Here is a 24,707-nt window from a genome sequence, read left to right as displayed (position 1 = left end):
GATCGATGAAGTCATGAGCAATTGGGTTAGATGACAGAAAAGATTCAAAAACGTCAGATTCAGTTAGATGACAGAAAAGATTCAAAAACGTCAGATTCAGTGTTTTGGGCACTGTTGAACAGGAACATTCTCTCCTGTTCAACAAATGTGGGTTCAATTCAAAAGCAACATTGTCACAGATAGGCTAGTGTTACATTTCTGTAAAGTTTCAAAAACATCTTCCATGTTTTGGTTACTGTTGAACAGAGGCATATTTTCCTGTTCAAAAAAGTCTGACACAAATTGTCGTAGTTGTGGGTTAAGGTTCGATCTATACTGTCCTTCAAACGAGTCGTAGAACCGTCATTGTCACAGATAGTGTTACATTTCTGTTTTACATTCAAACGAGTCGTAGAAGTAGTAGTACATTTGCGTTTGGTTGTTTTTTCTTTTAGATTCCTGTCACTCATACTAGCAGTATTGATTGAGGTACATAAATCTGTTGATGTACAGGGATGACTTGTTTGTAATGAATCCTTGTTTCCTCCACATTGAGTTTGCATTGCAGTTGGACAGAAATGAACAGGTGTTAATTGATAAACACATTGATAATGGCTTTTGAGAAAATCAATCAATTCTGCAAAGGAATTAACTTGATGACATCAAAACTGCAGCGCCATTTGAAGAATGGTTACCATTTCTGTTTCTTTGATGGGAATCAAACAAATAAAAACATTGACTATCCAAGTTACCATGAATGGCAATAGTTGACTCCTGAAAAGTAGCAAGGATATAATTTGAGACGATAAACGCCTGATGCAATCCCTCCTCAAGGTCAGTCAACTCAAAACCTTCATCATTCGCAACATCAGTAGGCAACACAGCGGGATTCGTATGTCCAGAAATCATGTCGAAAAAATATTACATTTCAAAAGCATGTCCAACCACAGTTGTTGGCAAGTGTTCGTGTCCGAAGTAGCCTTCAGTGTGTGTATATGTATTCATGTGACAGAGAACGTGACCTCATTGTTCAATCCTCTCTCTCTCTTCTTTCTCATTCGAACGCACACACGCAAGAACGTAGCCTACGCACGCATGCACGCGCACGCACACACACACACACACACACACACACACACACACACACACACACCCCGCTGACGCACACGGCAAACCACGCACACACACACTGACTGTCGGCAAGCATCTCTTTTTATATTTAGTCAAGTTTTGACTAAATATTTTAACATCGAGGGGGAATCGAAACGAGGGTCGTGGTGTATGTGCGTGTGTGCGTGTGTGCGTGTGTGTGTGTGTGTGTGTGTGTGTGTGTAGAGCGATTCAGACTAAACTACTGGACCGATCTTTATGAAATTTGACATGAGAGTTCCTGGGTATGAAATCCCCGAACGTTTTTTTCATTTTTTTGATAAATGTCTTTGATGACGTCATATCCGGCTTTTCGTGAAAGTTGAGGCGGCACTGTCACGCCCTCATTTTTCAACCAAATTAGTTCAAATTTTGGTCAAGTAATCTTCGACGAAGCCCAGACTTCGGTATTGCATTTCAGCGTGGTGGCTTAAAAATTAGTTAATGACTTTGGTCATTAAAAATCGGAAAATTGTAAAAAAAAATAAAAATTTATAAAACGATCCAAATTTACGTTTATCTTATTCTCCATCATTTGCTGATTCCAAAAACATATAAATATGTTATATTCGGATTAAAAACAAGCTCTGAAAATTAAATATATAAAAATTATTATCAAAATTAAATTGTCCAAATCAATTTAAAAACACTTTCATCTTATTCCTTGTCGGTTCCTGATTCCAAAAACATATAGATATGATATGTGTGGATTAAAAACACGCTCAGAAAGTTAAAACAAAGAGAGGTACAGAAAAGCGTGCTATCCTTCTTAGCGCAACTACTACCCCGCTCTTCTTGTCAATTTCAGCTGCCTTTGCCATGAGCGGTGGCCTGACGATGCTACGAGTAAAATGGCATTGCGTTCAGTTTCATTCTGTGAGTTCGACAGCTACTTGACTAAATATTGTATTTTCGCCTTACGCGACTTGTTATATTTAGTCAAGTTTTGACTAAATATTTTAACATCGAGGGGGAATCGAAACGAGGGTCGTGGTGTATGTGCGTGTGTGTGTGCGTGTGTGTGTGTGTGTGTGTAGAGCGATTCAGACTAAACTACTGGACCGATCTTTATGAAATTTGACATGAGAGTTCCTGGGTATGAAATCCCCGAACGTTTTTTTCATTTTTTTGATAAATGTCTTTGATGACGTCATATCCGGCTTTTCGTGAAAGTTGAGGCGGCACTGTCACGCCCTCATTTTTCAACCAAATTGGTTGAAATTTTGGTCAAGTAATCTTCGACGAAGCCCGGGGTTCGGTATTGCATTTCAGCTTGGTGGCTTAAAAATTAATTAATGACTTTGGTCATTAAAAATCTGAAAATTGTAAAAAAAAATAAAAATTTATAAAACGATCCAAATTTACGTTTATCTTATTTTCCATCATTTGCTGATTCCAAAAACATATAAATATGTTATATTCGGATTAAAAACAAGCTCTGAAAATTAAATATATAAAAATTATTATCAAAATTAAATTGTCCAAATCAATTTAAAAACACTTTCATCTTATTCCTTGTCGGTTCCTGATTCCAAAAACATATAGATATGATATGTTTGGATTAAAAACACGCTCAGAAAGTTAAAACAAAGAGAGGTACAGAAAAGCGTGCTATCCTTCTTAGCGCAACTACTACCCCGCTCTTCTTGTCAATTTCACTGCCTTTGCCATGAGCGGTGGACTGACGATGCTACGAGTATACGGTCTTGCTGAAAAATTACATTGCGTTCACTTTCATTCTGTGAGTTCCACAGCTACTTGACTAAATATTGTATTTTCGCCTTACGCGACTTGTTTATATTTAGTCAAGTTTTGTGTTTTCTTTACCTTTGTTTATTGTGTTTTCGATATTTGTGTTTATTTTTTGCTTGACTTATCTGTTTTATTTTAATGTTTGCTAAATCGTGTGATAAATGTTTCTTCTCAGTCTCCGAGTCAGTTTAGTTTCTGCACGCCGCTTTGTCACTCCTTGTTTTTCTAACTGGTGTATTGTGCGCGACTGATTTGCGGATTTATTTTTATTCCTTTCATATGCAGTTGAAGTGTTGTGGGTGTTATTGTCTGTATATGTTATGTTGCGTCTGTGTATGCCTACAAGAATTTTGGGTGTAATGTGCCTGTGGTCTGCTCGCAGTCGAGCACAGAAAACATGGCGGCGCCCTGTGGGAAATTCGTGGAAAGTCTTCCCGACCGCAGATACCAGCGTCGTCCGCGACGCTGGAATAAATTCCTGTTGTGCAGCGGGTTAAAGTATTCCCTCATACCTCGGAGATATACCTTCACTCGCTCGCAGCGACGTCACGTGACGGAAAGAATGTTATCACACCATTGAAATGACATTCTTTCCGTCCTTTATAGGCGACGAAATAGGTCAAATTTTGTGCACTTTTTAGTGGAAAATGCTTCGATGCCGGAGCGGGTACTGGACCCAGTGCCGTTGTAGTGCAAGTGCACTACAAAGGCACTGCACCCAGTGCCGATTCTTTTCCACCATCTAAAATGTCACGTGACGTCGCTGCGAGCGAGTGAAGGTATATCTCCGAGGTATGAGGGAATACTTTATCCCGCTGCACAACAGGAATTTATTTTTAACTTCTCTTCGGTCGAACCGAGGTGCAATACCTCGAGAGAGAGAGAGAGAGAGAGAGAGAGAGAGAGAGAGAGAGAGAGAGAGAGAGAGAGAGAGAGAGAGAAAGAGAGAGAGAGCTCGGAGAGAGAGAGAGAGAGAGAGAGAGAGAGAGAGAGAGAGAGAGAGAGAGAGAGAGAGAGAGAGAGAGACAAAACAAAGAGAGAGAGATCGATATACGATACTGATACATGCAAAGCTTAGCGGTAACATTACGATAACATTTTTCTACTGCTGACATGTTGAAGTCACGTGCCGGGACAAGCTTTGTCTTGACGTTCTCTGTCACTTCCTCGGGAGACATGCAGAGGACGTGACATACTGTTTTACGTGGCGCTATTATTCACGTTAATTGTTGTTCTGGTTTTTTTTTGGTTTGTGTTTGTGTGTGTGTGTGATTTTTATTTACTTTGTTTGGCTTTTGATATCAGAGATGTCACTTTGAAATAGAGGGCCATAAAGAGACGCCTTGGTTTTGGGGGGGAGATCGATATCGTATGTCTTTAGCCGTATACTAAATGTATCGGCAGATGGCGTTAGTGTGTTAGGGTCGCTTTTCATGTTGTTGGCTTTTATCATCCATCTTTCTTGCTTATGTTTACTCAGCTGCACCCCCTGACTTCCATAGTTACGCCTGACTTCCATAGTTGCGCCTGACTTCCATAGTTACACCTGACGTCCATAGTTACGCCTGACGTCCATAGTAACGCCTGACGTTCATAGTTACGCCTGACGTCCATAGTTACGTCTGACTTCCATAGTTACGCCTGACTTCCATAGTTACGCCTGACGTCCATAGTTACGCCTGACGTCCATAGTTACGCCTGACTTCCATAGTTACGCCTGACGTCCATAGTTACGCCTGACGTCCATAGTTACGCCTGACGTCCATAGTTACGCCCCTTCTTATCTTGCTCTTTGATTTCTGATTGCGATATAAGCAAACTGTAACAATGTGCGTGTCTGTGTGTTACAGACTTGTCGTCCACCCAGGATACAACATCTCTACCCAGCGCTGGACCCAGTCCTGAGACGCCGCACACCTCGGGTATTGTACGCACGCTGCCCCCCTCCTCAACGGGTGCATCGTCCACCCTGGGTGCCGCCTCTCCCCTCCTCTTCCCCTCTTACCCAGAACCTGACACCTCCCTCGCTTCTAACGCTGGCATGGATACCCCGCTTCTCTCTGAACCCGCCAGTAGTATGACTAGCTCCTCCCAGCCCAGCCCTGATAGCAGTATTACGACAGTAGCTAGCGATCCCAGCACGGTTCCCGGAAGGCCTATTGCTTCAGAACGCGATCTTCATGGAGTGAGTACTTTGTCATTACAAACTGCAGACAGCGGTACGGCGTCTGGGTCTGATATCAGACCTAGTTCCAGCAGTTTACACCTCGCAACTCAAGACTCAACAACGCTATTGTCTGCAGACGGCCAGTCATCGGTTTCAAGTTCTTCTGAATCTATTGTCCATGCTACATCCATGTCTTCACTGGATCAGAGATCTCAAGATGTAACTCCTAGCAGCTCTGACCAACGTTCTGCCACAGTGGCCGGCTTGTCTAGCGAAGCTGCGAGTATGTCGTTGCCTGCATCGTCAGAAAGAGCTGTGATGTCTTTAGAAGCCTCAGTGACGTCAGTAACGGCGTCATCAGATGAAGATGTTGTCGTCAGCTCTTCTGCTTTAGAGTCGGAGGTTGCAGCAGAAAGTTCCAGCACCCTGGGAAAGTCAGACTTCGATGATCTGACGGGCGTTGTAAACTTTGGATCTGTGGACACAGACTCTACTTCCGCGGTGCTGACCCCCAACACTGGCAACACAGACTCCGTGACTACTTTGGTAGTGCCCAGTACACATTCAACCCCTCCACTGCCAGAAATGACGTCACAACAACTCGCCACAGCCAGTCTTGTGACGACCAGCGTCTCGACACAGACAGCAGCTTTTGCCGGTACTGACGTTGAAGCAACGACCATGACGTTTGAACGCCAAAGTACCGCTGACGTCATGAGTACGATGATTGACAGCAGTCCTGACAGCACGTCTGACACGAGCATGATCTCCCCTTCTCAACCTTCCAGCACCACACCTGTGGGTGGTTTCATAAGCTCGCCCTTTGTTTCAATCAGCTCACATCCACTTCAGCCAGTGTCTTCTGGGGTTAGTGCAACGGACAGTGTTGTAGTTATAGGGTCGGGGTCGGACAGCCAAACAACAAGCTTTGACTCATCAGCAGATTCTGGTGTTGATAAGGCAAGCAGTGGCACAGCTATTGTGTCCTCGTTTTCAGCCAGTGTTGAAACAGCAGCGCTGCTAATCAGCACGCACGACACAGGCGTGTTGTCCGCTACGATAGTTTCGTCACATTCTGCCACGGCTGTGTCCGGCTCGCCTGTGATTTCAACAGACGGAGAGTCAGACGTGTCAACATCGGACAGCCGCTCATCGCTGCTGCTATCAACCGTGTCAACTCGTGTCGTTGGTTCAGCCTCAGCTATCGTGACACAGTCTCTTTATTCAAAACCAGCTGTGTCAACCTTTGCTATTGGTTCATCCAGCTTGCCATCAGATGTGTCAACCTCTGCCATTGGTTCGCTGGATTTATTATTGTCAGCGTCAACAACTGTAGATGGTTCACTTGGGTCGTCTTTGATGTCGTCAGGCAATGAAGACAGCTCACCCTTGGTATCGTCAGTGGCGACATCTAGTGGGACTACATCAGCTGAAAGCTCTGTTATGTCAGTGTCGTCAGGCTATTCGCTATCCAGCAGCGAGAGTGTCGTGTTGCACTCCAGTCATGACTCTCAGTCTGTGTCCTCTCAGCTCGCAGCATCCTACCCCCTGATTCCGTCAGTCACATCATCTCGTGTGGAGACGTCCCGGGCTGACGTGTCTACTACCTTAGATGCTGTGGAGTCACTGGAACGAACGACAGCTCAAACTATTGTGCATTCTACGGAATATGTGTCCACCACTGTGGGCTCGGTGTCAGGGGAACTGACATCAACTGTATCGGTAGTACCTTCACAGACTGAGCTGGAGTCCTCGTATTCTTCAGCTTTCGCTTTGTCCCAGGCCTCATCTGACAGCAGCTCTGTGGCGGAGAGTTCAGTGACACACACGTCAGTGGAGATGACTGGGACACCAAGCATGGAGACGAGCAGTACGTCTGTTCTGCCTGTACCAAGCACCTCCATTTTGAGCGACGTCGCCGTTGCGACGGAAGGTTCCCAAGTCTCCACACAAACACTGGACTTGAGTGAGAGCAGTGTCTCACACCCACAGTCCTCCGCCTCGACAGAACCACGCTCTGTGACGTCTGTTGTTAGCACGGGCACTGACGTGTTTACAGACTTGGATTCTTCAAGCACCGGACTGATGTCAGGAGAAACCTACACTACCAATGTCATGGATACTTCTGCAGTATCTGCAGTCTCCACAGTGCGTGTTACAGAAAGCTCTCAGTCAGTCCCGGCGTCCACAACCTTGCCTGTTGTTACCAGTGAGCTGCTGGAGAGCGGGTCGGTGCTTTCTCCTTCACTGCCCGTGTCGTCTCACACAGCGGGGTATTCCACGGTCTCTGTGTCTACCGTGCCATCTGGAACATCGGGGTCAGCCGTGTTCACCGGATCTACTGGCACAGAAACGAGTAAAGCCAGTGACTCGGTACTAATCAGTCCTAGCTCTAGCCAATCGCTAACTAGTGACAGTGACACTGTGATAATCAGTGTTGTTAGCTCTAACCAATCACCAACCAGTGACACTGCGGCGGTACAGGGATCGTCAACGCTCTTCTCTCAGTCTGCCAGCAGTACTGCAAGTGGTCCTGTGCCTACCCCTGTACCAAGCAGCTTGACCTCGCCACGAATGAGTGACACGCTTGTGGTCAGTCAACCCACGGCTTCCTTCCTCCAAGACAGCAGTAGCAGGACTAGCGGTACGTTGCATGGTACTGATTCAGTTGGAGTGAGTCCTTCACAAACCGACGGAGGTACAAGTGTTTTCGCTTCACTTAGCAGTAGTGGCAGTGCTTCTTTCCCCTCATCGCTTGTTTTGGATGTAGTTTCCACGAGTAGCGGGTTCGTAGTGTCTGAGGTCAGTGGCTTTACAGTCAGTCAAGTGCTTTCTCCAAGCTATCCAACTAGCAGTGTAACTTTCAGTGATAATACGCTGATCTCGATTTCCGAAGCTAGTAGCTGGCCTGTTGGAACTGAAACATCTCCACCAAGCTCTGAAATTGAAAGCACAAGCTTCAGCAGTGACACCCACAGCGGTCAATATAACAGTCTGCTTCCCAGCACTGAAACACCATCTCCTAGCTTTGAAACAACCAGTACTGGTTTTAGCACTGCAACTTCTAGCATTCAAACAACCAGTACTGGTTTTGACAATAAAACACCATCTCCTAGCTTTGAAACAAGCAGTACTGGTTCTAGCACTGAAACATTGTTAACAAGCGCTGAGAACAGTAGTGAAACTCTTCCATCTATCTCAGAAACGAACAAGGTGTCATCTATGACTGAAACCCTTCAGCCAAGCTCAGAGGCTAGCTTTTTGTCATTTAGACCTGGCACAACGCTAACAGTTTCTGAAACTGGCAGTGTTCTGACAGTAACTGATACACTGATAACTAGTGTTCTGACAGTAACTGATGCACTGTCACCAAGCTCTGAGACCAGCGGTGTAGAGTTTAGAACAGACACGCCGCTCCTGACCTCCCAACCGGGTAGCAGTGACGTCAGTAGTGAGACGCACGACAGTCCAAGCAGCAGTGTCGTTGTGAGTGAAACACTTCCCCCAGTCCCCGACACGACTCTCGTAGCTTCTGGTAGCAGCGTGACTCTTGCCCCGAGTGTTGCTGTGAGCTCTGAATCAAGCTTCGTAGCCTCTAGTGTTGCAGTGAGCTCTATAGCAAGCAGTGTACCCTATAGTGTTGCTGTGAGCTCTGTATTAAGCAGTGTACCCTCTAGTGTTGAAGTCGTAACGTCTGTGTCTCCAGAGCTACCCACTCCTGTGACTACCCTTGGGACTTCTGTGACACAGGACACCGCAAGTATGTCGCGGTCTGTTACCTTGTCCACGGAACTGTTGACAGCGATGAGAACGGACACTGTTTCTATGGTAACGGAGACTGTGTCCATTGGTGTCCCCTCAGTGTCGGTCTCTCCAGCAGAGAGCAGTGTGACACATGTGTCTACACTCACAGACGTTGTTCCAACACAAAGTACGTTCCTGTCCGAGGGAAGCTCGACGATCGTCGTCGCCTCAACTGCAAGCCAAAGTGCGAATGATTCTGCGGTCAGCTCCACAGAGTACAGTGTACCAACTGAGAGTGTGTCTGTTACTGGACTTGTCCCCACTGGAAACATGCCTGAATCTGATGTGAGTACAGCCACGTACATTGTCCCCACTGGAAGCATGCCTGAATCTGATGTGAGTACAGCCACGTACATTGTCCCCACTGGAACCATGACAGCATCTGGAGCTAGCACAGCAACCTTTGTGTTCCCAACTGAAAGCATGAAAGCTTCAGACGTTCTCTCAAGCATGGCGGTTTTCCCAAGTGAAAGCGGCTCAGCCATTGACCCCGTGCAGAGCGAAGGTCGCACAACGGTTGACGACGTCTCCACCATTGTGACAGTCCCAACCGTCACTCTCTCAAAGACCAACATTATTCCGACCGGGAGTCGCTCGACCTTGGATGTTTTTCCGAGTGAAGTTAGCTCAACCTTTGACTTGTACTCTACTAAAAGCACGTTGAGTGTAAATGACACTGAAGCGTCAGCCACAATAAAGACTGAAGTAGTGACAGCGAGCATGATGCCCAGTTATGATCTGACCAGTAGTACAGACGTTCCCCCCGCGTCAAGCATGATGCCCAGTTATGATCTGACCAGTAGTACAGACGTTCCCCCCGCGTCAAGCATGATGCCCAGTTATGATCTGACCAGTAGTACAGACGTTCCCCCCGCGTCAAGCATGATGCCCAGTTATGATCTGACCAGTAGTACAGACGTTCCCCCCGCGTCAAGCATGATGCCCAGTTATGATCTGACCAGTAGTACAGACGTTCCCCCCGCGTCAAGCATGATGCCCAGTTATGATCTCACCAGTAGTACAGACTTTCCCCCCGCGTCAAGCATGATGCCCAGTTATGATCTGACCAGTAGTACAGACTTTCCCCCCGCGTCAAGCATGATGCCCAGTTATGATCTGACCAGTAGTACAGACGTTCCCCCCGCGTCAAGCATGATGCCCAGTTATGATCTGACCAGTAGTACAGACGTTCCCCCCGCGTCAAGCATGATGCCCAGTTATGATCTCACCAGTAGTACAGACTTTCCCCCCGCGTCAAGCATGTCCTTTGTGTTCCCCACGTCTCTTCTGTCGGGGAGTTTTGATTCGTCTGACTTAGCAAGCGTGATTGTGCCTTCACAGACTGTTATGGCGTCGTCTGTGTTTCAATCCCACCCTCTGTCGGCGTCAGTGACAGACAGCGTGCTAGCCAGTGTGGATATGTCTGAGAGTGTTGAGACTTCATACCCACAGTCGTCGTTCTCGGTGTCAGATTATTTGTCTGAGGATAGTTTGATTTTACTGTCGACTGTTTCGTCCCTGCCAGCCACGGTGGTTTCTCCCTCCCCGGTCTCAGCATCGAGTGTGGATTCCATCATCACTGTCTTCTCCCTCCCCGGTCTCAGCATCGAGTGTGGATTCCATCATCACTGTCTCTATGCAATTCTCCGACTTTAATTACAGTAGCTCTCAGTCATTGTCCTTTTCGTCTGTTGTGCTTGATGTGACAACAGATGTGATGGAATTGTCTTCGTCCTATTTATCGCAATCAGAAGGAGCCTTACCTACTTTCACGGTGCTGAGCCAATCAGCGACTTCTGATTTTTTCTCATCACAAACACCGACAACTGTCTCTGTGCCTAGCCAATCGGTGACTTCTGATTTTTTCTGGTCACAAACTCCGCCCAGTGTTACGCTGTCTAGCCAATCAGCGACTTCAGATGTTGTATTTTCATCACCGACTCCGCCAATAGAAACTGTGTCTAGCCAGTCAGTGACATCGGATTTCCTATTTTCATCACAAACGCCGCCCATAGAAACTGCGTCTGGTCAGTCAATGACTTCAGATTCCTTATTATCATCAGCTGTTCCGTCCACACTTGTGCCTAGCTTTTCAATGTCCACATACTCCGGGTCTTCGTTAGAGACTCCGGTCACAATGATCTCATCCAGCCAACCAATGGTCTCGTCTCCCGTAGCACCGCCCACAAGCTCTTCGCCTGACCAATCGTTGGTCACCAGTTCTGAAGCAGAAACGTCAGCCACGCCTTTCACATCTGTGTCTTCGAGTGAGCTCACGCCTAGTTTGGAATCGGTGGACACTGCCACTCCTGCTACATCCCTTATTTCTACAACGCTGGACACTTCACAGCTCGCTACTTCTGCAGTTGGAGACACTTCACAGCTCGCTACTTCTGCAGTTGGAGACACTTCAGCTCAACTAGAAACAACATCCTCCATGGCTGCATTCACTTCCTCTGCAAACTCCGTCTCAGTGGCCTTTTCTTCTCAGCTTCTGACGGGAGTCTCACCGGACTCGACGACGACTGTGTTTCCTGACGTGACAGGAACGTTACCAACGTCTTTGTCGAGCACGATCCCAGCTATCAGTTCTGTCACGATGGCGTCGCCAGAGAGCGTGACGGAGTCGTCGTTGTTCAGCCAAGCATCCACGGTGACGGAATCGTCGCTCTACAGTCAGTCGTCACAGCAGTCGCTGTCTCTGCCCTCGCTGGTGTCACCGTCAAGTGAAGTTTCTTCATTCACTGCAACCTCCGTGTCTTCAGTTCCCTCCCCAATCTTATCCACAGTAGCCATGGCAACGTCTTTCTCGTCGAGTGAAGCAGTGTCTTCCGTGTCGTTTGAATCAGCACCAGCTACTGCCACTCTTGTTTCCACCAGTCAATCATCACCAGCTACTGCCACTCTTGTTTCGACCAGTCAACAAGCGTCCAGCTCAAGTTCAGGCGGGACTTCAAGTCTGTTTACATCCAGTGAGGGCATGTCTGGTGTCTCCTCCTCTTCAGGAGACCTTTCAACAGTCAGCGTGACGTCATCCAGTGACGTGTCCCAGTACATGACGTCATCAGGGGTATCGGCGACCCCGACAGAAACACTTGTCTCAAGCTCAACATCAGGAATATCTTCTGAATATGTGGACATGACCGCAGAGTCTGCGACATTACTGACGTCGTTTGCACCAACGTCCACAGTAGTTGACAGTTCAGTGGCTGAAACCTTGACGTCGTCCCCGGTGCTAAGTGTGACGTCAGAAGTGACATCATCGGTGACGTCAGGTTTGGCACCCGCAATGACGTCCACCGTGGAATCATCTGCAGGGGAGGTGCTTAGCTCAACGACCAGTTCGGGAGTCGTTTTCACTTCTAGTGCTCCATTGGTATCGTCGTCCTCGTCCTCGTCATCGTCGTCGTCAGTGATGGAAACTATAAGGACTACAATCGTCATAGAATCGTCGCCGACAGAGGCATCATCCTCAGTTGCACCAACAACTTCACAGACAGTGCTTACCACACAACTAACAGTTATCGCGCCTACAACGACGACTGCAGAAATAACATCATCACCAGTTATCAGCACAACAACGCCAACCACTGATTCGACCACCATTGCGCCTACGACGACGACTACAGAAACATCATCATCATCGGGGATTATCACCACAACGCCAACCACACAGTCGACCACCATCGCCTCTACAACGACGTTACCGGAGACCACGTCATCGTCAGTGATTAGCTCCACAACGCCACCCACCAATGTGTCTCAAGACTTCCTGGTTGTCACAGGTCAGTCATGTTTATTTCCCGAGCTCTTCTGTCTATGTCTCTCTCTGTCTCTCTCTCTGTCTGTCTCTCTCTGTCTCTCTCTCTCTGTGTGTCTCTCTGTGTGTCTCTCTCTCTGTCTCTCTTTCTCTCTGTTTCTCTCTCTGTTTGTCTCTCTCTCTCTCTGTCTCTCTCTCTAAAGTGTGAGTACTTATGTTACATCTTCCCTACCCGTGTTGGTTTCACTCTGTTGTTTGTTTCTTTGTTTCGCTGTCCGCACTTAGAGTTGGGATAGGGAGGGATAGGGAGGGATAGGGAGGGATAGGGAGGGAGAGAGAGAGTTTTGCCCCGACGCATACCCTTTCCAGCCAATAGAATCCACACAACACATCCTGTATTAACGTAAGGCCTATTTTATTTATCAACGTAGGGCCTATTGGCTGTGACTTCATGGGGACCGGGAGTGTCCTGTTCCTGTTTCATTTCTACCAAATTTAAGTTGACGTACTTCTTGAGGTTAAGTTTGACACTTTACACTTTCATTGAAGTAACCATTCTATTGTTGCTTTTTGAATATTTGCTTTAATTATTTTCTTGTATTATTCATAATAGTATAATTCATTCCGTGTTGTCTCTCTGTACAGTGATCTGCCTGAGATCGAGCGACGTTTTGTTTGTTTACACGAACGTGCCATTCTGTTGTTGCTTTTTGAATATTGAAGAAAGATATGATTGATTGATGATTTGATCAATTCCGTGTCGTGTCTGTGTGCAGTAATACGCGTGAGGTCCAGCGACAATATTACCTCCCCTGCCTTCATCACGGAGATGGAGCGTGGCCTAGCGGCGGCCTACGACCTTGCCTTCCAGCGCCAGAGGGACGGGGGTTTGAGCCCCTCCAGGAGGAAGCGCTTCGCTGCCCTGCTCAGTGGGGGGTCCTTCCGCGACCTGAGGCGAAGAAAGAGAGCGGTGGTCAACGATGTGGAGGTCAAGGTAAGGGCTTCAAAGAAATCTTCAACGTTTGCCGTAATTAGTGCATTCAGATCCAAACACTCCAGTGCACTTGCACTCTACGATGCGGAGGTTAAGGAAAAGGGTTCAAAGACGCCCTCAGCGTGTCTTGTACTGAGTCTCCACCGATGCAAACACTTGATTGTACATGCACTATTAAAATTGAACACAGGCACACTATATATACTATCTCTCTCTATCTATATATACATCTATGCTCACTCATAGTCATATGCACGCACACGTCGGGAAACAAGAGTATGTGTACAGGGCTTAAGACCGAGGCCTGGGAACAAGACTGGAGTCTCAACTTGACAACTAAAGAGGGGTTCCACAGTATAAACAACAAACTCAGCCTGCTTTGAACGTTGCGGTGTGCAGATTACTGACGTGTCCAGTGAGCCGAGCAGTCCGAGCAACGCGGCACTGACCCACACCGTCCAGCAGACCGGTCAAGCAGTGCCGGCAGTCCAGGCGGCGGCCGCTCTCAACACGCTGATGGACCAGGAGCTGGCTCTGGAGCTTGACCGAGTCGTCGTCACCAAGGCTACACGTCTGTATTGCCCATCATGCATCTCTTGGCTACAACACTGGTTGTTTATACATATTTACACAGCCATGGAATGTGCGCACGGAGCTACACGTATAAATGTGCTCTTAGAGACACAATGATAAAGTGGCGGACAATATTGTAATTTCATAATTATTCAAATCAATCAGAATAACAACAAAAACACACAACATTGGAGTATTAGAGAGAGAGAGAGAGAGAGAGAGAGAGAGAGAGAGAGAGAGAGAGAGAGAGAGAGAGAGAGAGAGAGAGAGAGAGAGAGAGAGAGAGAGAGAGACACACACACACAGACACAGACAGAGAGAGAGAGAGAGAGAGAGAGAGAGAGAGAGAGAGAGAGAGAGGGAGAGAGTGCAGACAGAGAGACAGTCTGAGAGACAGAGAGACAGAGAAGGTGGAGAGAGAGAGAGAGTGTTTCCACTAAAGATCGGTTCAATGTTGGTAAACATTGGTCAGTGATTGTAGTGATTGTAGTGATGTGTAGTGGTCAATGATTGTAGTGATTGTACTGATGTCTAGATGATGTGCCTGTTATTGTGGGTTTTATTTCCAAGGCCTAGCTCTAAAATGTCAGACAGCACGAGAGTGTATCATTTATTGTCACGATGGTGTCATAGTATGTAGAGGTTACATGCCGAGTCTCAGTGATTATCAAAAATAATGGTCGAAGTTAGCGGATCATGAAAAATGCGAGCTTTAGCGAGCTTTTTCATGACCGCGAACTGAGACCATTATTTTTTATAATCACTGAGACGAGGTGTGTAACCTCTTTATTCCTCCTTTCTTCAGTTATTCAAAGAAAAAAGGAGTTTTTTTGCGAAAGTTTGATCGAATCCTATTCTCTCAACCAGTCAACCTGCGCAGGCGATCGATTAATGCGCGGTTGTATAGTTCCGTGCAAATCATTCCATTCTGTTAACACTTCTTGTCAGTTTTCCTATTTTGGGCTAAAATCAAGTACACAGATATGCTGTTATTCTGCTGTGGCGGCAAAGGCAGATATTGTGTGTTCTGTATATGTTTTGGTATCGCTTAGAATAATGTTTTTTCGTCAAATGGGACTAGCAGACGAACTTTTGCACCCGTGTTCCAACGTTAAAAACTGTATGAAGTTCAGTTTTCTGGAGAAAATAGTGTATGAAACCCCTTTATGTTGTTTAAATTGATGAGATGTGTGCATTTGGTTGCGTGTGATCTGTTTATTAAATGAAATATTGTTGAAAACTGACCGTCGGATTGCAGTCTGTTGTCGAAGGAACTGAGTGAAAAGAAGGGGAACTACTCTTGTCGCTAGACAAAGTATGAGTTACTTGCCTTGGGAAATTGCTTGTGATGAACGGCTTGACGGCACGGCAGATGAGATTCAGAAAACAACCGAACTCATGGATTTTATATGGAGATTCATGTGTTCAGGCCTGTAGTTGTTAATTTAAATGCGGTATGTTTGTATTGTTTGCTCCAGAGATGTATACTTCGTACATTAGAGCGTTCGGAACTTTTCAGTCGCAAAAAGTAGTACCGAAACAGAACAACCTCTCAACCCATTGCACTATCGAGGATTCAGGCTGTTGCTGGGTCGTTATTTGTTTGGTTGCTGGGTCGTTATCGAAAAATAACTACCCCTACAAGTTTACAGAGGTAAAGAAGCAGAGGGGGGAATAAATTGTGGTGACTGTGTGTTGTAGCGGCGGGTCAGACGGCGTCCCCTGTCAGCCAGGAGGAGGAGGACAAGAAGCTGTGGATCATCGGGGCGGTGCTGGGCCCCGTGTGTCTCGTGGTGCTGGTCTGGGTCCTCGTATGCCTCCTGGTCAGGCACCGTGACAGCAAGAAGGACAAGCTGCGTATTGACGGCAACACCCAGCCCCACCTCCTCACCGTTAAGAACCAGGGGCCGGTCAGTGTGTGTTTATAGCTGTATGTATGTGTGAGTGTGTATTTATAGCTGTATGTATGTGTGTTTATAGCTGTATGTGTGTGTGAGTGTGTATTTATAGCTGTATGTATGTGTGTTTATAGCTGTATGTGTGTGTGAGTGTGTATTTATAGCTGTATGTATGTGTGTTTATAGCTGTATGTGTGTGTGAGTGTGTATTTATAGCTGTATGTATGTGTGTTTATAGCTGTATGTATGTGTGTTTATAGCTGTATGTATGTGTGTTTTAGCTGTTTTCATGTGTGACAGCAAGAAGGACAAGATGTGCATTGACGGCAACACCCAGCTACACCTTCTGAGTGTGTGTGTGTGTGTGTGTGTGTGTGTGTGTGTGTGTGTGTGTGTGTACGTACGTGTGTGTGTGTACGTGTGTGTTTGTGTACGTGTGTGTGTGTGTGTGTGTGTGTGTGTGTGTGTGAGAGTGTGTGTGTGTGTGTATGTGTGTGTGTGTGTGTGTGTGAGTGATGTGTGTGTGTGTGTGTGTGTGTGAGTGTGTGTGTGTGTGTGAGTGTGTGTGTGTCTCTGTGTGTGTGTGTGTGAGTGTGTGTGTGTGTGTGTGTTTTCGTACGAGTGTGTGTAGGTGTAATCGAGTGTGTGTGACTGTGTGTGTGTGTGTGTGTGTGTGAGTGTGTGTGTGTGTGTGTGTGTGTGTGAGTGTGTGTGTGTGTGAGTGTGGGTGTGTGTGTGTGTGTGTGAGTGTGTGTGTGTGTGTGTGTGTGTGTGTGTGTGAGTGTGTGTGTGTGTGTGTGTGTGTGTGTGTGAGTGTGTGTGTGTGAGTGTGTGTGTGTGTGTGTGTGTGTGTGAGTGTGTGTGTGTGAGTGTGTGTGTGTGTGTGTGTGTGTGTGTGTGTGTGTGAGTGTGTGTGTGTGTGTGTGTGTGTGTGTGAGTGTGTGTGTGTGTGTGTGTGTGTGTGTGTGTGTGTGTGTGTGTGTGTGTGTGTGTGTGTGTGTGTGTGTGTGTGTGTGTGCAAGGTGGAAGGGCCGGAGCTGAGTGTGTGTCTGTTTCTTTGTCCGTTTGTTTCTCTGTCTGTCTGTCTGTCTGTCGGTCGGTCGGTCGTTCTGCCCGGGTACAGTGTCTCTGTGTATGTGTGTGTCTCAGGCCATACGCAACTTAGCCTTTCACATGGTGTTCCCATCCTACAACACGTCATGGCCCAGCGTGAGAACAGGGGGTGGCAAGGCGGCCTGACAGGGTATTGAAGTATTGCTCACAAACACTGGGGTCACGTCGCTGGATTTTACATGCATCATGTTTCCCACCAATGGCCGGGAAAATTAAGTTTTGAAAATGAAAGCAAATGTTATACACAATAATAATATTGGTTGGGGGTGGGGGGGGGGGGGGGTGGTTGCTCAGTTGGTGGAGCACTGGACTTGTGATCGTCCAGTGACGGGTTCGAATCACAGGCCAGGATGGACAAGGGTCAACTGTCTGTGCAGACTAAGAGACGGTATCCATGTCCCACCCCAGTGTTATTATTGTGGCACGTAAAAGACCTCGGTCATGCGGTCCGGAGTGCAGGTGGCTGATTACACTGAACATGCACACACCTGGATAGCGAGTGACACTGGGTGACACTGGGTGACACTGAGTCTTCTTGCTGCTAGCTTTCCCTTCAGATGAAGCGACCTGAATTTCCCAGCAATGGGATAATTAAATATTGAAAAAGGATTCAAAAAGAAAAAGAAAACAAGTCGCGTAAGGCGAAAATACAATATTTAGTCAAGTAGCTGCCATTTTTCAGCAAGACCGTATACTCGTAGCATCGTCAGTCCACCGCTCATGGCAAAGGCAGTGAAATTGACAAGAAGAGCGGGGTAGTAGTTGCGCTAAGAAGGATAGCACGCTTTTCTGTACCTCTCTTTGTTTTAACTTTCTGAGCGTGTTTTTAATCCAAGCATATCATATCTATATGTTTTTGGAATCAGGAACCGACAAGGAATAAGATGAAAGTGTTTCTAAATTGATTTGGACAATTTAATTTTGATAATAATTTTTATATATTTAATTTTCAGAGCTTGTTTTTAATCCGAATATAACATATTTATATGTTTTTGGAATCAGCAAATGATGGAGAATAAGATAAACGTAAATTTGGATCGTTTTATAAATTTTTATTTTTTTTTACAATTTTCAGATTTTTAATGACCAAAGTCATTAATTAATTTTTAAGCCACCAAGCTGAAATGCAATACCGAACCCCGGGCTTCGTCGAAGATTACTTGACCAAAATTTCAACCAATTTGGTTGAAAAATGAGGGCGTGACAGTGCCGCCTCAACTTTCACGAAAAGCCGGATATGACGTCATCAAAGACATTTATCAAAAAAATGAAAAATACGTATGGGGATATCAATCCCAGAAACTCTGATGTCAAATTTCATAAAGATCGGTCCAGTAGTTTGGTCTGAATTGCTCTACACGCACACACACACACACACACACACATACACACACACATACACACACACATACACCACGACCCTCGTTTCGATTCCCCCTCGATGTTAAGATATTTAGTCAAAACTTGACTAAATATAAAAAAGATCGGTGACTAACCTTCTAGAAATTGATTGAAGTGACTTGAAATTAGGTATCATGACACGAATGTGACACATACAACATTTCATAGTTTTCATCCGCCTCCTTTCACCTTGAATTAAAGCCATCAATCTTTCCCAGACACTGTTATGGCCCAACTAGAGTAACAGCTTGCACTCTGCGTCAACCCTCAAGAGCTGAAAATACATCATTCTTTAGTGAACAGACAACACTGAACTGCCAAAAAAGAAAAATGTAGCCTGCGTCTGAAATATTTAGTTCTGTCAGAATTTATCTTTTTCTGGGGAAATATGAACATTTATTTAATAGACTGTTTTTTTAAGAAAGAAAAAAAAAGACTTACAAATAAGCAATCGGTAATGTCTCAGGGCCGGACTAGGCGAAGAGGAGGGGGGGGGTTGCCAGTGGTGGCCCAGGGGGATGTCCCCCCTGGCGGCAGGGGCGGATCAGTTCATTTTATGGGTGTTTTTTTTCAAAAGTATATTGTGAAGATATGGGTGTGAAGGCGCAAAGCGCCGAGCCGACGGCGCGAAGCGCCTAGCTTGCTAGGGGGGTCCGGGGGCATGCCCCCCCGGAAAATTTTGAAAAAAAGGATGCAAAATGGTGCAATCTGGTGCATTCTGAGGATGATCATTACCAGTTTCAGGCAGCAGATTTTGTCACTGATTAATACCCCCAAAATTGAAATTCAATGTAAAATAAAGAAATGCATACCTCATTCAATATTTTTATTTTTTGGCTGGGGGGGGGGGGGTCCGGAAACCCTAGAACCCCCCCCCCCCCCCTCTCGTTGTGGGGGTCAGGGGGCTTCGCCCCCTGAAGCTGATGGGTAGGTCATATGAGATAGGAAAATGGTCGCTCCTTGCATGAAACGGCATAAAATAAGCAATAATAAAAAAAAATTAAATAAGTAAGGTACATGTTTAGGCTAGGGGGGGGGGTTGCGCAACCCCCATAACCCCCCCGGTAGTCCGGCCCTGTGTCTCCTTGTGAGTTGAGAGCGAACTTCGGCCAGTCTGAGCATCCAGTCATATTGTAAGGGAAGCAACTCCTGTTAGAGACATAATTCCGTCAGAGTTCCTTCCCTTGTTCCACTATGGCTTCCCTGCCAACACTGGAAAGTCATTCTGTGAGCTTGTTGTGACATGATGTCTGTGCTACCCGCTGAATTTGATCTATCGGGTGTGCTATCCGGGCTCTGTGCCACCCCAGTGACTGCCTGTGTAAACAAGGATCACACTTCTGGCATTCGTTCGCTCACCGGGCGAAAGTGGTTTGTTTTTTGGAGACACAGAGGAATCTGTTGTGCTTGTCTGTTGGCAGTGTACGTGTTAGTGTTGTTAATGCGATCATTTGAATAAGTTTGAAGCTGTGTTTGTGCTGTTTTGAACATATCAGCTTTGTGGTTGAGCAGATTCACTGTAGTAGAGCGCTTTGTTTGTGCGACAGTGTGCTGTCTGACTGCTTGACAAATCTACAGCTTGCTGTGACTGGAAAACTTGCGCTGCATGAAACAGGATTTGTTCCTTCTGACATTCTAAACGTCTGCATTAGTGTTACACCTAATGTAGCGGCACTTTACTTCAGAGTTTAAGAACCCAAGGAAACAAGACTGAAGCAGGGTTCAAAGAAAGAAAGTTCTATTTCTATACTTGAGACGAAAACAAGAGAACACTGTGTCAGAGTTGAGTTATCTTGTCAATCTGTGAGTGAGAGTTGTGAACAAACACAATTTGAAAAACCAAATCTCAACAAGAAGAAGGAAATAAGGAAAGAGCATCGGCATGCCTGGTCTGTGCTGCGGTCGGTCATCGGATGTGGTGGAAAGACACGACCAGAAGCCTGGCGAGACGGGGAAGGAAGATGGTGAAAATAACAATGAGGGTGAGGTAAGTCAAGTGGAGAGAATGCTCAGATTGACGCTGCTTTAATCAAGTAAATTGGTGTCTACAGGAAAGAACACAGAGGAAGGGTCAGATGAGTATCACTCTAAGGATCAAATCTCACCATGTCTATTCCTCACAGAGCCGGGAGAGTGAGGTGGCAGACAACACTCAGTACACAGACGACACCCCCGGTCAGTCAAATGGTCTGCTCAAGTCATCGCCGCGCCGACAGAAATACGAAGTGAATCCTGACACCACCGCCACCTCGGTGGAAGGGGAAACCACCCTGCCAGGCAAGAAAGGGAGAAAACTGCCAAAGAAAAAGTGAGTAAATAGTTTTGTGTAAATAGGTCCCTCATTGCCGAATACTTCGTGCTTTAAGCTTCGTGCAGCGAGCTGGGCCCAGTGCACCAAGCACAACAAGCACTTTTGGAGGCAAAGCAAGTCAAACAGGGTTAAGATTTGTTTAGCGAATTTAGCCCTTTAAGTAGCACGCACTCTTCACTGGCAGACATCTGTGCCAGTACAGAGACTCTCACTCAGTCACTGATCTAAAAGTAATGGATAGCGTGTCCCTTCTTATTGGCTATCACAACGTTGACTCCACCAGATCCGCCATCTTGGGACACCGTTCGATTCAGCGGGAGAAGACTGCTGTCAACTCTCGAAACTACGATTATTTCCTTTTGACCATATTTCTCAGTATGGTTGGGTGTGATAAGATGGCGGCACTCTGGTTACGATGTTTCAATGGCTGTGTGGTGGGGTGTGATAAGATGGCGGCACTCTGGTAACGTTACGATGTTTCAATGGCTGTGCGCTATCCATTATGTTTAGATCAGTGAGAGACTCTGCTGTGAAGGGAGACTACTGCGTCACCCTGTCACATTTATTTCTGCTGCTGTTGTCGCCGTGGCCACAAGAAAACAATGCTATGCTGGAAGAAACTAGTGTTGCAAGCTTCTTGCAGAAAAGCATGATTACATGAAATGTTTCTGTGTTCTTTTCCCATGTTACGTGCTAGTCTTTCGGATGAGACGAAAAACCGAGGTCCCTTCGTGTACACTACATTGGGGTGTGCACGTTAAAGATCCCACGATTGACAAAAGGGTCTTTCCTGGCAAAATTGTATAGGCATAGATAAAAATGTCCACCAAAATACCCGTGTGACTTGGAATAATAGGCCGTGAAAAGTAGGATATGCGCCGAAATGGCTGCGATCTGCTGGCCGATGTGAATGCGTGATGTATTGTGTAAAAAAATTCCATCTCACACGGCATAAATAAATCCCTGCGCCTTGAATATATGGCCCAAAGTCAGAATAGGTGTCCATTTTTGTGACATACAAAATCAATTTTAAAAATGAACATTTTCTTTGTTTTGAAAATAGAGATGTATTTTAGAGCATAAATACGCAAGGAACAGCTATGATTTAAGAAAACTCATGTTTGATCACTTCACAGATTCAGGTTTAAAAGTTTGCAGGAGTTCATAACTTCACACCGTCACAAAATTTAGACTTGTTAAATCATTGTTGCTACATGTATTGGGTCTGTTTTAGACATCTGAGCAAATTGCTACAGCAAATTACTTTGCATTTCAAGCAAGTTAAACTTGTTTTGGCCACGCATGATGCAGATGTGAACTCCATTAATGGGAAGTTCATAACTTCACATAATTTACTTTTATTGGTATAATAAATTTAATTTATACAGGCAGGAAACAATTTGTTTTGTTTTTTAATCTGAAAAAGGTGAGCTGGAACATGAAGGTAATTTTTGAAGATGAAGTGTGGAGAAGATTTTTTGGTTATCTGTATTATTTATAGAAATTAATATTGTCACACTTTTTTCACAGCAAATATTGGCATAAGTTATCATTAAATCTACAATTTTGCTGTTTTTGTGCAAAATGTGCTTGAAAAGTACCATCAAAAGGATTTCAATACACCAAAATGTTTGTCTGACTCAAAGAGTTGGCAGAAACTGAAAGTATTTTTAGAATGTCCTAGGAGTTCATAACTTCACACCGTGACATCACAAACTATGGCTAATTCAAACCAAAGTAAGAAAGTGCATATGTCATCTTATTTTCTCTCCAGCTACTCTTTGTAATCAACATACAACTAAGTAATAAAAGTAAAACATTTGTGAAAACAAACGATAACAAAAATCATAAAATGTGAGCGTGCGCATAACTTCACAAGAATTTTTGTTATGTTGGTCTCTAGTACAGTTACTGTATAATATATTTGCAAAACAATGACAAACTGAGAACACAGAGTTATAGTATAGGCTAAAGCTGCACTTATATTACAAAATCAGATTTTAATTGCCAAAATAAAACAAATTGTTTGAAACTTGTGAAAGTTCATAACTTCACATCAATCACACATTTATACTAAAATAACTAACTAAAGTCTCTTGCAAATAATTCTAAACAACTTAATGATTTACTTAACCAAACTCAGTCATGAAAACTGTTACCGAAATCATTATTTAGTTAGTGTTTATGTCAGCTGACTGTGTGTTCATAACTTCACATCATTTATTTAACTGAAAAGCTACATACTAAAATCTGCTGGTAAATTAAAATAAAAATGACATCAAACTGTAACAGCCTACTCTGGAGAAGAGCAGCACATCATTTGAGGTAGTGATTTAGTGTAGTAAATTAATTATTGTGTATAAATCATACTCATGGCATGTGTTCATAACTTCACACCGTGGGGCTGAGGGTCAGTTGATGTGAAGTTATGTACACCGTGCAGTCAACCCAGATTCATGCTGGAATTATCAAAATGTAATTTTGAGGGTTGATATTCAGAAAACTTCTTACAAAATGTCCAGATAAAGTCAAATGTACTCTTTTGCTATTAACAAGGCATTATTTTAAACACGCCCTTGAAAAATGAGCTTGAGTTATGTGAAGTTATGAACTTCATGACAAAACGGCTAAGTACTTCAGAAAGAAACAGTCAGCAGCCAGTAGATTCTTTTTGTGATGAAAATCATGGTACAGTGTAATTTGGAAACTGAAAATAGTCATTTTACATATATTTTGGGTTTTGACATGAGTTAGTAACTCTCACATAAAAATAGTGCGCAAGACACAGAGAAAATGGCTAACTAAAGCATACTGCTTGACTTTAGTGACAAAAATTGCTTAGTATCTAAATCTAATGTACTTTTATATGCAAAATTGCTGTTCCACTACAACCTTAACTTTCATGGCTAGCATTTAAGGACAAAAAACACTCTCAGTGGAGATAGTAGGAAAGTTCATAACTTTCTCACAAGAATTTTTTATTTCTCAATTACTCAAACACCAATGAATGAACTTGATGCAAACTTTCAGTGTGACTGCTGCTAGTGGATCCAAATGCATTACAAAGCTAGGTGTTCCCCAACCAGTCAATTTACTCATTTTATAAGGCAAAAGGTTGGAAAGTTCATAACTCTTTTTTCACAAGAAAATCTGCACGTAAACTTCAAACTACTTTTGAACATGCAAAAACAAGTCAAACAACCCTTTTTATGTTTTATACCTCTGCAAAACATACTGTAAAATACTTTTTTACAAAAATATATCAGGTTTCAATCTTTAATTATTATTTAGAGCTGATCAGTGAACAAAAATGAAGTCTTACGGAAATAGTTATGAACTTTCTGTGAAATTTTGTCTCCCCATTTTCTGCAGGCTCACTGACAAAATTCAAAAACTTTGCTTTGTCAAAGGTACATTTGAGTTTTACTGGCTCAGTGAAAAGTCATTCATGACATTCTGTCCCATAAATATGACAGAGTAGACCATGTTTCAATATGCTGTAAGGTCATGTCACAAAAAATGGCCAAAATGTAGTGCTGCTGACTTCAGATAATGGCGACATTTTCATTAAAAACAACAACTGAGCACACAATGTTTCTCTAGGTGTGTACTTCATACTTTTTTTTACAAGTCTCATTAATCTTTACAAGGATTTTATTTTTCTTTGATGTACAAATCAGGTTAGAGCCAAGGTTGCACAGCTATTTCAGCTGTGGACACCATTTCAGACTTAAGGCCATATATGTAATATGTGCGCGATATAAATTGCATAAAAATAAAAAATAAAATAAAAAAATAAAATCCCT

The 24,707-nt window shown here is 44.6% G+C and overlaps 1 pseudogene; it reads left to right on the top strand.

Annotated features, from left to right (window-relative positions):
* LOC138970424 (serine-rich adhesin for platelets-like) overlaps positions 1-24,707 on the top strand; it is a 101,866-nt pseudogene that overhangs the window by 41,607 nt on the left and 35,552 nt on the right.

Source organism: Littorina saxatilis, linkage group LG7 (assembly GCF_037325665.1).
Source record: "Littorina saxatilis isolate snail1 linkage group LG7, US_GU_Lsax_2.0, whole genome shotgun sequence".
In the NCBI taxonomy this organism is placed as follows: Eukaryota; Metazoa; Mollusca; class Gastropoda; order Littorinimorpha; family Littorinidae; genus Littorina; species Littorina saxatilis.
The sequence above is the reverse complement of the archived record's forward strand: the minus strand, read 5'-3'. Positions and strand labels throughout refer to the sequence as shown.